Source organism: Lathamus discolor, chromosome 3 (genome assembly GCF_037157495.1).
Source record: "Lathamus discolor isolate bLatDis1 chromosome 3, bLatDis1.hap1, whole genome shotgun sequence".
In the NCBI taxonomy this organism is placed as follows: domain Eukaryota; kingdom Metazoa; phylum Chordata; class Aves; order Psittaciformes; family Psittacidae; genus Lathamus; species Lathamus discolor.
In genome coordinates, this window is record NC_088886.1 from 63060962 (window position 1) to 63076075 (window position 15114).

A 15114-nucleotide genomic window follows, 5' to 3' on the forward strand; every position below is an offset into this window, starting at 1 on the left:
ATGTATCAACCGTTTCATTCTGCAACTTCATTCCTATCTGGCCTACTTGTATAGAATCACAGACTGGTTTGGATTGAAAAGGACCTTACGCTCATCACCCTGTGCCAGCGCCTCAGCACCCTCACAGGGAAAAGCTTCTGCCTTAGATCTAACCCGAACTTCCCCTGTTTCAGTGTGAACCCATCACCCCTTGTCCTATCACTCCAGTCCCTGATAAGAGTCCCTCTCCAGCATCCTTGGAGCCCACTTCAGACACTGGAAGCTGCTCTGAGGTCTCCACGCAGCTTCTCTTCTCCAGGTTGAACAGCCCCACTGTTCTCAGCCTGTCTCCATATGGGAGCTGCTCCAGCCCCTGCTCGTGGCCTCCTCTGCACTTGCTCCAATAGGTCCATGTCCTTCTTACATATGTACAACTTCTTAATGGAAACACAGCTTCTGAGTGCTTTCATTAGAATCAGTGCAACTTCGATCCTAATTCACCCATGAGGATGCAATGAACTCATGGGTTAGCTGGTTTATAACATTTGGAAAGACAGTAATTTGTTTCTTGATTGTCCATACTTGCATACCACATACATACACATAGATATTAGTCACACTATACAAAAATATGTATATTGGTCATACATTTCTATTATATTCCATGCCATTATATTTTAGATAGAATCTATTTCTTGATATTTTCTACATATTCTCACTGGTTTCCTTCATTTTGGAGCCTCAGGCTGTAAGAGCTCTTTTTCCCAGTGCTACTTTCACTACCATCCAATACAGCTCATTTTGATGTCCATCTGTCCATCTTTCATGTCCACTCACTTACTACCATAATCACTGCTTTCTCTTTTTCTTTCCACTCTTTTGCCAGACTCAGTCTATAGCCACAGGAGTAAATCAGTGCCTGGGGATGTTCCTGGGAACGAGGATGTTGCCATCTAGCCTAACAAAGCATTACAACATTTTCTTGCCCACTTTTGGCCTGTGCTATCACTGTCCCAGACAATTCCTGGAGAGGCTTTGGAAGCTGGCATGCTTCAGGAGCCGTTCCCAGCAGGCAGCCTGCCTGCAGCCAACCTGCTTTGGAGACTACCAGCTTCTGATCATCAGCACAGGCTGCCTCGTGCCAGCTGGCCTAAGCACCTAGGAATATTCCTGGGCACATTGAACCTGAAAGTACAAACAGATCTCTCCTTTCTGAAGTCAGGTGCCTATAGGAATCACTTCTGATGTCAGTGCCCAGGCAGAAGGGAGTAAAGCAGTGCAACATCCACCTAGGTTCAATAAACACTATTCGCTGCCATCAGGGACTTTCTGGAACTAGAGTTACAAAGCAGAATGCAAAACCATAACCAGTATGTCCAAGTGTGGAGTTACTTATCACGGATATCACCGCCTTTGTTGGCATTTAAGGGCATCTCTTTCGTCTTATTATTTTGAAAAACAAAGTGCAAATACAGCTGTAAAACCCCAAGAAAACAAACCATTTCCAGCATGAGCCAAAGTATGAGCTGTATCTTCAACCTAGATGCTCCTGCATCAGGTATGTCTTTAAAGTAAATCATTTCTCCTTTCGACAGCTACTTCCCACCACACAGAACTCCTTTCACACTCTACAAAATGCTCCTGCAGTCTTCATTAGGAAGCTAAGCAGCCTCAGGATGCTATAACATTTTCTTTTTGACACTTTAACTGGGATCAGTGGCACTGACACAGACACGGAGAGATCATAAAGTCATAATATTTTGATTTAGCTCCCTTTTATCAGGGCTTGTAGCGATAGGACAAGGGGTGATGGGTTCACACTGAAACAGGGAAAGTTCAGGTTAGATCTAAGGCAGAAGCTCTTCCCTGTGAGGGTGCTGAGGCGCTGGCACAGGGTGCCCAGAGAAGCTGTGGCTGCCCCATCCCTGGCAGTGTTCAAGGCCAGGTTGGACACAGGGGCTTGGAGCACCCTGCTCTGGTGTGAGGTGTCCCTGCCCGTGGCAGGGGGTTGGAACTGGATGAGCTTTAAGGTCCTTTCCAACCAAAACCAGTGTGGGATTCTATGATTCTAAGTGAAATATCAGCTTCAAAAAGTTAGTGTTGATGATTAATTCCATGGGAACACAGCTTATTCCATAGAATTTGCTATCAATTGTTTTCTTTCCTAAAGAAAACTTTGCTTCAAAGCCTTTACACATTTCCCTATCAGGAATGAGCAGATCTGGGGGTCCACTGACTCCTTTCTACAACAGTGAAACTCATTGAGATATGCCAAATACTTGCAGGTTACAACTGCTGCGTTGGAAGACACAACATGCAGACACGCTGCAGTATTTTCTACAAGCTAAAGTCTTCCAGACTTCCACAACTGCTGCTACCTCATACTCGCCTTTCTTTCACCTCGTAGTAGAAAGTAAATCACAGCGATAATAAATCCTTCTGTATAAATACAAAGCAGAGTTAAAACTGAAACTGCTGTGGCAATTTCCATTTACCACTTTCCCTGTTGTTAATTTCTACACAAGCTGTGTGCCGTAAGTGTCCCCTGGAAAATAGCTTCATCCCTTTCAAGCATCCCCCATGAAAAGCAGATGCAGACACTGAGTTTTAAGCCTTAAAAGACATCTGATTTCCCTGTAAGGTGGGGAAAAGAATCTACCCCTGTAGCCAGACAAAGAAAAGCAGGTTTTGACCTTTCTCTGGAGTCTGATTGCTGTGGTAAGGGGTGAAGAATAATTGAAGATCCCATCAGCTATAATAGATCACAGTAAAACTTACAGTAGCCTTTTTTTTTCTAAAGTCTGACTGTTCTTATGTATATAAAAGCCACAAGGGACACAAACAAAGCTGCACTTTTGGGCTGAGCTCACTTCACAACCAGCACCGTGGTTCCAGCACGGATCAATAAGCTACATATTATCTTTCAGGATTCCTCAACAATTTAAGAGCAGACTAACCCCACAACATGAAATATTCATCACCAGCCTGCCTCTTTTATCCAGCCCGTGCTACACCCGGTGGTCAGGGTTGAGCCATGAGGGCTACAGGCTGCACCAGAGCAGGGCTCATGGCTCGGGGCAGGGCATCCCCCAGGCCTGCACTCACAGGGCTGGATGGGCAGAGGGTGGTAAGAGGGCCGTGGAGGGCAAGCCAGGAACAGCCACCATGGAGGAGCCAGTGTAAGAGAAAGCCCTGAAACAGTTAGAAGCTCTTGGCAATGTATTTCTGAGAGACTTCCCATGGGAAAAGTTCAAGTATCGATGACTCCAACGTATTTGGGAGGGGGGAAAGTGTTAGAATCATAGAATCATGGAATAGTTTGGGTTGGAAAGGACCTTAAGATCATCCAGTTCCAACCCCCTGCCATGAAAACACTGAGCTGCAGAACCTTCTGTCTGGGACAATGGAGGGAAGCTAGACCAGTCAAGTCCGCAGACTTCCCTACTGCCCATCTTTGCCTTCAAGATGACCATTTGGTACATTATTCACTTCTCAACAGGAAAAAGAGGGTAGCACTGCTGAGAGCAATTGTGCTTTTTTCTCTCTGGGTTTCCAGTGAATGGTGCCACATTTTGGGATGAAACTGATTTCAGGTTAAAAAAACATAGCTGTGATTTGGTCACCACCATTATTGGACTTTCATTGCAATGCTATTTAATAACTTAACACTTTGGTTTGTATGAGTAAAACCTTTCACCTCTGAACTAGAAACAGTTTCCTAAAACCAAGTAAAACCAAGTAAAAACCAAGTAAACCAAGTAAAACCTAAACCCAAGTAAAACCAAAAGACAAGCATCAGAAATCAGTTTTGTACTGACTGAGCTAAAACTAAGTAGAGTCTGCAGCAATGTACTGACAATCTGGAAGTGTTTAAGCAGATTTTTACAAGTACTGTTAAAATCAAAATCCTTCATTTTCTTAACTCTAAAAAAGAATTTTATCCCTTCATCACTGTAAAAGCCAAGTACAACCCGAATGCAATAAAACCATCCCAGCCTAATATTTTAATGCAGTTGTTCAATAATTTCTATTTCTTTGCATTATTTTGACTTTATTATACTTTTATAATACCCTCAAATATACCCATAAAACTTTACAGCCCTTTTCCAACAGCGTATGGTGTGTGCTGTGAAGAGAAGCATGTTTATGAGCTGCAAGACAGGAAGAAAATTCAAGTATCCTTATGGGATTGAGGCAGGGAGAGTTGACTCTGGTTAGGAGCAGAGATTTTGGTGCTGCCTCTCTAATTCTTGGATCTCCAATTGCATTATAGAGTTACCTTGTGGCAGGCTGATAACACTGTACCATCGCTCACTGCCTGAAACTGAAAGCAAGCAGCTTAGAACACAGTCCCTTTCACAGCAGGAACCCAGTATATCTTGGCTAAATGAACACAGCTAGCCTTGAGTGAATTCAAAATGAGCTTTAACTGAACTAACATTTATTCCACTAGAGACGTGGAACAAATACTCAGTGTACCTTGGTACCATTTAAGAACCATTTGTCATATCCTGATCCAATTCCACTCTCTAAGCGAACATCAGTCAGTTGAGACAGGACCTAACAACAGCAGCTTACTTGTCTTTGAGCTAGATGAGTTTCAGTATGGCTGGTCACAGTTTTGGGTTTCTAAGATGAACTTTGAGCAACAACCTCCGCAGCTGACACTGTTCTGGGGCAGAGTGACCACATGAGGTGGCCATATCAGCTGTGGGATCAAAGCACTGGAGTCTTTTCCTGCAGCCCTGACTCCACCAAGGGGAATCTTGCTGGAGTTTCCGGACATATCTGCAGTAGGTCTGGTCAGTATCTCACTCTTTGCTCCCTCTGGAGAAGGAATGATCTCCCTGGCTGAGGGAACATATGCTTTTGGAAACAGCTTTCTGCACCTTCTTTTGACAGTGTGTTTCTGCTTGTAAGGCTTTCATATAATCATAGAATAGTTTGGGTTGGAAAGGACCTCAAGATCATCTAGTTCCAACCCCCCTGCCATGGGCAGGGACACCTCACACTAAACCATGCCACCCAAGGCTTTGTCCAACCTGGCCTTGAACACCACCAGAGATGGAGCACTCACAACCTCCCTGGGCAACCCATTCCAGTCCTCACCACCATAACAGGAAAGGACTTCCTCCTTATATCCAATCTAAACTTCCCCTGTTTCAGTGTGAACCCATCACCCCTTGTCCTATTGCTACAGTCCCTGATGAAGAGTCCCTCCCCAGTATCCTTGTAGCCCCCTTCAGACACTGGAAGCTGCTCTGAGGTCCCCACACAGCTTCTCTTCTCCAGGCTCAACAGCCCCAACCTTCTCAGCCTGGCTCCATACGGGAGGTGCTCCAGTCCTCTGATCATCCTCGTGGCCTCCTCTGGACTTGCTCCAACAGCTCCATGTCCTTTTTATGTTGAGGACACCAGCACTGCACACAATGCTCCAGGTGAGGTTGTTCTGAACCATACTAAGATTCTGGGCAGGAATAGGTTCACCTGCCCCAGCACAGGTCTCTAGTGCCATGCTCCAAGATACAGATGGGCAGAGATGCCTTAGATACGTGTAAGGTCCTAAACCACATCTGGAGGCAAATAAATCCCACTCAGTGTGTAACATTTGACTGTTCCCACCTCTTAGATATCTAACTTCAATGCTTACAGTCAGGGACTGCATTCTTCCCTGTGAGAGTGCTGAGGCGCTGGCACAGGGTGCCCAGAGAAGCTGTGGCTGCCCCATCCCTGGCAGTGTTCAAGGCCAGGTCGGACACAGGGGCTTGGAGCAATCTGCTCTAGTGGAAGGTGTCCCTGCCCATGGCAGGGGGTTGGAACTGGATGAGCTTTAAGGTCCCTTCCAACCTAAACCAGTCTGGGATTCTGCGATTCTATGGTATCAGGACAGTTAAGCTGGATGCTTGTAATAAACTGTGCTAAGACTCCACTGCAAAATAAATGCTTAATTGTGTGCTAAAAGCTATGTTCCCAAAGAGTGCTGGATTATGAACCAATACTCATACAGCCAAAACAGCGGTCATGACTGCACAGAGACATCTCCTAAATTGCCATTCAGGAACTAGACAACTGCAGATACAGGCTGGATAGGAAGGAAATGCTTTATTTAACTTGAGGCAGACTTTCAAGCCTTGCAGACTGCATGTTCATCATTCACATGTTGTTATAAATACCTCTGTAAACTATTCGCACTATGTAGACAAAAATACCTCAGTGCTCAACAACAGACGAATACATTAAGCCCTATGGGAAAATGTAAACACTATACTTTGCCTCCATCTGCTCTATCCTGGTCATTAAGCCCAAAATCCAGCAGCAGGCACAGAAGCCCACCCACAGACCAGGCACTGAAAGTCAAAACCCAAGCACTAACAAAATGTCTACCGAATGAATGATTATGACTTTCTTGTGCAGGGACTCTTCGTTAGGGACTGCAGTGATAGGACAAGAGGTGATGGGTTCAAACTGAAAGACTTCTTGTAACAGGTAAGTTTAGAGGGTTCAGAATATCATTTATGCTTATGGAAATGGCATGTGAGTTGTTGACAGTTTAGCAAGACATTACACAGTGATGGTAAAAGAGGAGACGCAGTTACATTTGTGCTTTGCGGGGTTACAGCGAGCCTCCTGATGTTCAATTGACAACTGGAACTTTGTGAAATGGGCATTTCAAAGTGTCAGGAGTGCTCAGGGAAGACAGTGAATACCTGGCTTAGTCTTTTGGTATGGAATTGTGAAATCTGCCTTTTGGCATGTATTTAACATTGAAAATGAGAGCACGCTCTTCAGAAAACAGTAATGCTTAGCCTCCACTCTCTACACTGCAATAATGGGGAGGATAAGAAATGAAATGAGAGTTGATATGTTCTAGAATTCAACTACTTTGAGCCCAACTGCAATCTTGAATGACTGAAACAAAAGGACTATTGCAGTGATCCTCTTCTGGGTTTCTCAGGCATGCAGACTGACTGTATGGAACAACAAGGGATTTTATAGCTTTTCTGTATAAATAAATCAGCAACTTGGAAGAAATATAACAGAGTAATCAAAAAAAAAAAGAGAAAGCATTAATAATTCCAAGCAGTCAAACAGGGAAGAGACAAAATGATGAATGAAAGAACAGATATACGAGATGACATACCCTGACCAATAGATGGGTTATACAGTGACTTACTTGCCCCGCATAGCTCCCAATGTGGCAATGAAAAACAGAGTTGTGGCATAAAAATTACAAGGGGGCTCTTTCACTAAAACCTCATCTGCTGAGTTGAATGAAGGGCAAACAAGGTCTTACCTATGTGAAGATTAAACCCACCTTCTTAATAACAGCCAGAGTAGGTGTTCTTAAACATCAACCATCTGAGTAACCAAGTGCAATCAGCTGAATGAGATCCCAAGAAATCAATACAATTCTTGCCAGGCCCCTTTGAACTATTACAGAGCCCCAACGCGCTGTGGAGCAGCAGATTACAGGCTGGCTGTAATTGTTCCCTGGAACAACTCAAACACAGGTCCTGGCCCTTAATGAATTCTCTACAGCATGAATAGGTCAGCAAAGTGCAGAAATCTCTGTTCTCAACTTCCACATGCAGAAATGGTGTGCCCAACAGCACTGTTCAGCTACTGGGGGCAGCTGCCCTGTGCCAATGTATGACTAATGGGCAACGAAACAAAGACATTCTTAGTCTATCTGTTCATAAAAATACTGCTCTGACTGCTGAGGCATCCATGGGGTTGGATCAAAACCACACAAGATTACAGAAAAAAAACCTGCAAGGGCTTTTTACAGCAGTACAAATGGGCAAAGGACATACTCCTGTTCCTTAAGTATGACCTTAATCTTTAAGCAAAAGAAAAAAAGACATTTCAATTGCATATTATTAGCTACTGTTAGCTCCAGTGGCTTATACTGAGTCACTATCAAAACACTTTGTTAGGAGGCTTCCAAGGAACCCTATCGTGCAGCTGAAATGCTGGAAAGGGCCATTGGCTTGTGCATATCTGACAGGAAAAGTCTACCAGCCCAGCACATACTCCTGCAACCCAAAATTTCTCCCAGCAGTACTTAGGCTTCCTGCATTCAAGCTTTACAAGTCTTCCCTACTTTTAATTCAAGCTTTAAAAGTCTTCCCCACCTTTAATCTCAGCAACCCAGCACGAAACCTCTATCATTTCTACAAAGAGGCTTTCCTTCCAATCAGGGTAATTTTTCTCCTGCTTTTCCTGAACAATTCTTTTTTTTTTTCTCCTATTCAGCTCATCAGTCTTGGTGCAGTTCTCACTCCACAGCATCAAATCCCCCTCTCCCAGTTGATTGCAAATGTCAAATATTTGTAGACCACCGAGTTCTTCTGTTTACACACAACATTTACGCAGGACATAAGGACATGTAAGAGTTTTGAGCTTCTTTAGCCTCTCCCCATAAATCACTGCTTCTAGATTCCTTGTACTTACTTCCTAACTACACTTAGGGCTGTGCTTAAGGGCCAAATCTGTTCCTAAGAGAATTAAGAGAAGCCGTAGCCATTTCTTTTTCTCCAAACTAGCACAAGCACACAAGTCTTGGCAAACAGGCTGAAAACAAACACCCAGTCTGCTGCCTATGACCAATACCACACACTTCATTTTGTACCTCCTTTGCACAGAGCACTGTGGCCCAAAAAAGCACCTTGCTATCCAAGGAAACAGCCTGCTTAGATAAGAAGTTTAAAGGTACCAAAGAAGCTGAAAGCTCAAGTCTCTACATGCACATCAGTAATATGTCTGTGACTGGTGCCATAAAGAAAATGGGAATACATAAATAGAAGTAGGTTTTACTAATAATAGCTACCTGTAGATACAGAAGAGACATTTCTGATTTCATAGATGTTTCTAAGCCATCTGGATGCCTGTAGGATATAGCCTGCAGGATATATCCTGCAACTCCATAAGACTACATCTCATATAACATCAAGCTTTTTACCAGTGCTTTAAGAATAAAAAGACAGAAGTACTGCTTACAAATATAACGATATTGTTAATAAATGATTTCTCCCAGTAGGGGTAGGTTCTAGAGGAAGAATTTCCTATCATCAGGTTCTCAGACTAGTAATTACGGCTTGCATTTTGAAAGGCACAACCTTGCTTTCAGGGATGCAATTTGCATCCAAATCTGCACTTACAAAATCAGGGGGAAGAGTTTTGCACACATGAATTAATTGCTGGCCGCATTTCCTAGTGCTTGAACTGCAGACAATTAGCTATCCATCACTACTGACCAGGGCTTTACTCAGCAAGGACACAAAGAATAAGGCCCTGCAACCAGTACCAATCCCATGCACGCTGCAGTGTCTTAAACATCCCCAAACTCCATGAGCTTCGCCTGACAAAGAAAAATCTCCTTGGCAGTAAAAGCTGGTACAGAACTGCAGGTTGGAGAGAAAGAGGGTGGAGAGGGAGAGGGAAAGAGAGAGACTGATTTGCTCTCAATGAATATGAAAAAGCTGATCTCTGCCATTGAGGAAAACTCTTGCACCAGCAAGTGCTGACTGATTGCAACGAGGAATGCTTTATCACCAAGATCCAGACACCCTTTCATGCGGTGATTATTATTCCTGTCATGACCCTCTGGTCATCAAGCCACAGTGGCTTTTGTCATGAAACAACTATCCAATAAGGCATAATCTAGGAATAAGCCTGTAGCATAATATCTTCTACTTGCTTATACACACAGTGGAAAGAGACAAATCTTCTTCCTGTGAGTTATTACCTGCTCTAATCCACTTTGGAAAATAGCAGTATTCCCTTAATTTTGTGAAGCATGCAAACATATTTTTCACAAGGCACATCTACCTGAATAGCTCAGCCCAGTGCTGAAAGCAAATCTAAAAGCTCTCGCAGGTAGTAACAAACAGTCTAACATCACCAGAAATTAACTATTCCCATTAAAACTTGGTAAAGGCATGAACTTGATAAGGCTGAACTGTGTTTAATTACATATTGTCTTCTACAGGGCTGAGGTCTGGCCTGATTCCTGATGCTATTCTTGGAGCAACAGCTCTGACAAACAGAGGTAACGCATATACAAACAGCACCGATCAGCATTAGCTGTTTCAGTCCCTATGCACCAAAACAGTGCTGACTTTTTCGGAACAAAGATATTTTACATTAATACCACTATTGTCCACATTATTATTATTAATTATCCAACCCCAATATTCTGTAGAATGCATTTAACCTTGCATGCATTATTTCTCTGGCTTTTCTAATTCAGCTCCTCGAGCAAGGGGCTAACGCAGCAGCTGCAGACAGCGGGCACTGTGTTGAAAGCATCCAGGGAAAAAGGGTTGGGAACCCCTGCTCTGGGAGCAGATGTGAGAAGCCATGTCTGGCCAGGCAGGCCAGTTCTTTCTATGTCTTTTCTGTCCTTATTGCTTATGCAGATAGCTTTACACAGGGGCTGTTTGGAATGGTTTCATCCACCCAGCAAGCCTAACCCCAAGTAACAAATACAACAATACACATACAACTGTAGAGAATGAAAAATTAATGGTGTTCGAGGAGGATGATGCACAGAGACATTCTGTGTGACACTGGGGAGAAAGTGGGGGGTAAGTGCGCATGGTTAATATGAAAAGATGTCAAAAAAAAAGATGAAGCATAATAATAGTGCAATTTATCCTTGCTAAACGCACTGCGCTGTGCTATAATTAAATATGAAAACCTAAATTTATCTCTATGTTCGGCTGTCATTAACTTAACAGGGAGTGCACATGTTCTAATCTAATGGCTGATTTTTTTCTCCATGTGCAGCATATTAAAATGTATATTAGCCTCAAGGTGCATAAACACAAAATAATAGACCAAAGGTTTTGGCCTGTGGAGAGAAAAAACCCATGCTCAAAGGCCGTCAAGTAGCTGGTGATGCAGGGGAGACACTCACTTAGCCTCATTAAGCCAAAGCTCTCTTTTGCTTGTCTTTTGTTCTGCATGACAGCAGCCTCTTTGTTGGATAATAATTCATTCCAAGTTCGTTCCGAGCTACCGAAACTGGTGAACTGTGGCCATTTTAATGAGCAGGATTGGTGGTATGCATAAGCTGGGAGCCACGTGGCCCGGGCAATCACAGAGCACCGCAGCCAGCAAAATGAGATACTGTCGAAATCACAAATTTGTCAAGTTGTTTTTGGACAGGGGATTCTAATAAGCACTAAAATATGCATCTTATTACTCTGCATCTGCCAGTCAAAGAGCACCGTAATGAATGCATGCTGCAGGGTATGACCAGGCCCTTTCCCCAAGTAAAACAAACCGCAGAGTACACAAAAAGAATGATGTATTTTTGGCACTGCCTGGATGCGTTGGGTTGGGGCTTTTTAAACCCTTTTGCATGAGCAGTTGGATTTTCCTGCCTTCGTGTCCATTGCCAGCAGTGAACACACTAAACCCGCCACTGCCAAGGAGTTAACGTGAAGACGTTGTTCCTTAATAGCCACGTTTACTGGCTGTGAATATGGAACTTTAAACTCTGTGCTTGAAGCACATTTAGCATAGAGCACATATAAAAACCCACAAAGATGAAACTACTTTAAACTTGCTTTAATAATCCCACTTCCTTTTGTTTTATCCATTTCTGCTGCAAATGGCTGCACCGTTAGGGAAAGATCTATTCTCTGTAACAACCTGCAGTAGCTGTGAGGAACAGCACTGGAGATAATCACAACATAAACTTCCGTAATAGACCAGTTAGGGGGAAAAAATAATGTTAGGCAGGGCCTTTCTTCTACAGATTGTTCAGGCTCATAATTGCTTTTGGCTTGCAAATGCTGGGAGGTTCCCATAGTATCTTAAACCAAGAGGTTCCTTAATCAATACAGGTTTACCCTGAAGAGGCTATGCCTGGCTGAGAGCTGTATTTCAGGTGCGGCCTTAGCTAATGGGAAAAAGGATCAAACAGCCCCCAGATATTTGTTTTTCCCTTCTGACTCTTCTTCAGAACTAGTCAGGCAAGATGGGGAAAAGGGTTTCTTCATCAATGCTAATTTGATTATAGCAATCCCTATACTACCACGTGCCCTGTATTTCTGGACATGGCCACAGATACTGCTTTCTTCTGGGTTCTTTATGCAGTGCTGGAAACGAGGGGACAGTTCTTTACCATACTGGACAAATTTACCTTCTTAAACAACAAGGAGCACTTCCAATAAGATCAAGTGTGAAAAGCTCTGCTCAGTGAAGGCAGGCAGAGGTCTTGAAGAATGTGAAGGCAGCCAAAGCTTGGTGCATGCATTGCAGTATGGGAGTCCATGCACGGCTGGGAGTTCCCATTTAGTTTATTTCTTTAATAGAAGAGCTAATTAAACATTTTGTATGAGATCTTGAAGGTAGAGCAAGGTTTCTTCTCTGCCATACCAAAGGCTATTTAGATTTGACTACAATCAAGCTAGAATTAGGAGGTTTGTACTCTTCATAAGAAGGAAGGGCACATTTTAGTCTTGCTGGGAAGACCATGCACTCAGGGAACAAATTAGCTTGCTAAATACAAGGTGACGAGAATTCTCACTGAAGTTCATACACTGTGCATTGCGATCATTCTCTCTCATCAGTCTGCTGGTATAAACCACCTCCAATAAATGTGTTTGTATCAGACATGGTTTTAACATTTTCAATACAGCACAATCTTAACAGCTGAGGAGGAGCTGCAATGAAAACAAGTTTGGGCTGCGTTTTGGCTTTGGGTTTTGGCTATTTCTGGAAGCAAGATGCTTAAATTCTTATATTTTCTTCTTTTTCTTTTAACCTTTAAATACGATCAGAGAAATGTCAGGTTTTGCAAAACTGGTACTGAAAGCAAGGTATGAAACATCCATATACATTTATATATATACCCACACCTACACTGCCCTATTTTTAATGCTTAGCTACCTGGCGTGTACAGAGGCCACTGCATTAAGTACAAGTTTTATAGCTGACATTAGGTGGAAGTTTATACAGGAAAATAATATAGTGCTTCTGTGAGCATCAGCGGACACCCGTGCATTCTGGGACATAACCACTTCAGCTCTCTGCACTAAGATCAGTGAGCAACTACAAAAGAGTCCTGTAACAAACAGACAAGGTGACACAGGAGAGCAAATGGTACCTCTGGGGAACACGGTACCTATGCAGATACCTGGTGAGAACAGAGTGATCTTTATCACTCTGGTCATGTATCTTCTTCAGAAACTCGGGAATGTTACTTTAAGCCATAGCTTTGTTAATTCTGCATTATAGGGATACTACCTGTGCTCTTCTCTCTTATGCAGCAACCCCAATAACTCCAGGTGATACGACCATGCCCTACATCTTAGCTGTCTTCCTGATTGCATCATGCACTTGATCTCAGTCCTAAATTCATGCTGAGGTAAGTGTGCTTTTACAAAAGGTCTTCCTCAAGGGACTCAGTGAGCAGCAGTGTGGTGTCATCATTACCTTGCCATTCCCCCACTCAGTGGCAAAGCTTGCAAGCTGGGATTATAGCTGAGAGAAGCTGACATGTTTTATTCCATTTATTTCCTGGAAAGGTGATTTAGAGGGGATGTTAACGACAGTTATCTGTGCCAAGGCTTCAAATGTCAGAAAATGCTAGAAAAAAACAAAACCAAAACCAAACACAAAACTAAAGCCATCAGAAAAGCAGTAAGGAAGGAAGCCCAGAAGACTGGCTTTGTCCACCTTGGTGAGTCTGACACAGCATATGGGCTAGGACTGTCTTTGGAGCAGTTATGGATAAGGCTACAACCACTGTTCTCCATAGCTGACTGGAAGCCACAACTCAGGTTAGCATTTCTAAGTGGGAATCTCACTGCCATTACAGGTCACATCTTGGACAATGGCAAGTATTGGCTATCAGCAAATATCTACAAGCTGGCTCCGAGGTGATAAATTTAGGGTTCATGTATCAAAAACTGCATTCTGCAATAGTGAAAAACATAAAAACAGCACTCAAGTTTCCAAATGTTTTCCAGAGCTACAATACTTCTCATATGCCACATATGGCCAAGAAGATGGTGCCAGACCCTTTCCCGTGGTGCCCAGTGGCAGGACAAGGAGCAATGGCCATAAACTAACACAGGACAAGTTTCACCTCAACACAAGGAAGAGCTTCTGTACGTGAGGGTGTCAGAGCCCTGGCACAGGCTGCCCAGGGGATTGTGGAGTCTCCCTCTCTGGAGCCATCCCAAACCTGCCTGGACATATTCTGTGTGACCTGCTCTGGGTGGCCCTGCCTTGGAATGGGTTGGACTGGATGATCTCCAAAGGGCCCTTCTAACACTGATGGTTCTGGGATTCTATCTTAAAGGCTATAAATTATATGATGAAAGTATTAGTTTAATTCAGAAGCATGAACAGGTACTAATCAACATCATTCTCTTTTCCAGCCAGAAGCTGATGTTTGCTATTACACTGCTTATTAGAGAACACTATTTAGCACACTATTTTTCATATTCATTCTGTTTAGGGAGGAAATTATTGTGATAAATGTAATAACTGACAGTGATAACCACTCAGTTTGTCCCTTATCTGGTGACTGCATGGCAAGACAGCTTCAGTTTAACATCATGTGTACCACTGAGAAACATCTACCTTTCAGTTTGGTCATCAAATACTATGAGGTTTCATTACAAAACTCTCCTGTGCCACTCTCCCATGGCAACATTTTGCACTCAGCATCTGTTTGATGCTGAAACCAGGAGAGAAAATGAATTATCAAAAGAGTAGTGCACTGCTATATGAAAATATGGGTTTTCATTCAATAATGTACTGTGAATCAAAATAGATGCTATTATGAACATACTTAGTTGGGAATAGGATTTGTCCTAACTCTGTAATATATTCAAAACTGGGAGAGGCTCCATGAATTTGTATACAACCAGAAGGCAAGTGGTTCTTAAGGCTGGCGAAAAGAATTCTCCCTCAGTTTCTTCTCATTGAATTGTCAATTGCCTGAAATCCTTATCCCTGTGATTCTCCATTAAAATAAACAGGAATTTTATAATAAAATGGAGAGTGATTCCTTTATATTTTTACATTTACTGCACCAAAAATATGACAAATCCAAATTAGCATCATTGCTTTCCTTTTCTTTGAATGCAAGAGTTCATCAGGATTTTCTGT

General features: G+C 42.9%; 1 protein-coding gene across 3 annotated transcripts in view; it reads right to left on the reverse strand.

Annotated features, from left to right (window-relative positions):
- The window catches only part of DPYD (dihydropyrimidine dehydrogenase), a 353065-nt gene that overhangs the window by 26809 nt on the left and 311142 nt on the right, over window positions 1-15114 (reverse strand). The window lies entirely within an intron of this gene.